Source organism: Sapajus apella, unplaced genomic scaffold, assembly GCF_009761245.1.
Source record: "Sapajus apella isolate SASKATOON/1434 unplaced genomic scaffold, GSC_monkey_1.0 scaffold57, whole genome shotgun sequence".
NCBI lineage: Eukaryota > Metazoa > Chordata > Mammalia > Primates > Cebidae > Sapajus > Sapajus apella.
Window position 1 is genome coordinate 12,845,521 of NW_022436997.1, and position 1,338 is coordinate 12,846,858.

Genomic DNA, 1,338 nt, shown 5'->3' on the forward strand with positions numbered 1-1,338 from the left:
GTCTTCATCTTTAGAATCCCTTGACAAGTATTAAAGGTCAAGGATTGAGGTATTTTTATATTCAGTGAGATGACATGTTTTACTTAAGTAGAAAGGGAAGTTAAAATACCTCCTTTTGAAAATAGGAAAGTGCAATTTCTCACTAAATCTAAACTTATAAATTTCTTAGCTTCACAATGTCTTCAAATAAATATTTATTAAAATACTTAAGGTTGCCAGATGGCATTAAGATAAATATTTGCAAGCAAGAAGTGATGAAAGATGGGCTTGGCCTGTGGGCAAGATGATGAGTCAGACAGGGAGCAGGAGTGTGAATCACTCAACGTCGTGCTCTCACAGCTGGGGCAGGATGACAGTGCAGTGTGGGCCACTTGGTGCTACAGACTAGGCTTCTCTGTGGAGTGACAGTCATCTCTTGTGTCCTTAATCACCAGTGTGAAATTAAGAGAGTGGTTGGATTCACTTAAACAGACAAGAGTTTCTTGGAAAAATACTGGTACAGGTGAAGCTAATCTCTGGCACTATATATCTTGGTGTTATCAGCTGGATGACTCTTGTACACTTTCTAATTTTCCCCAGTGATGAAAATATTTTCCTTCTGTGATCACCAGCAGAGTGGGGAGCTTTTATTTCTCAAAAGTACTGGACGACACATGTATAAGTTCCCTGACTTCAATCCAAACTTGTAACTTGCATGTGTAACTCTTAGTTTTCTTATTTGAATCCTATTAAGTAATATGAATAGTCAGAAGCAATTTCTTCTCCTTTAAAAAAATTAATTGCTCACATTGCAATTTATATCAATATACTCCACTTTTTTGCATTTGTTTCTCTAATAGTCTCTGTAATACCAGTTGGCTTTTACATACAGGAATATGTTTTATATTTTTAAAAAAGTATTAAAGAGTCAATGACCACCAAGGTTATCAGGCACCATAAATATTTTTTCAATACATTAGCTTTTAAGATGTCGATTATTAACATTACGAACATCTGAACAAAATCCTAGATTCATGAAAGAAGGCTCTGGGGACAGAGCTCCGAACTATGTAAAGGATCTGTGAGACAAAGTAGTAAATATAGAAAGCCATGTTTGCGCATTTCTGCTTGCCAGCATAATTTCACAAAGCCCCTGACTCTGTGATGAGATACAGTTCTCTGGAAGATTGCTTTGAAGACAAAACTGGATAGAGTACATGGCTCTCACATCTCTTGCCTGAGTCACTATATTCCTTAACAGATAAATGACCCTAGACCTTATCTGTTCCTACAAGAAGATAATGTCTGACAGGGTTAGTGATAATGGTTCTACAATCTATAACTAGATGTAGACTTGCA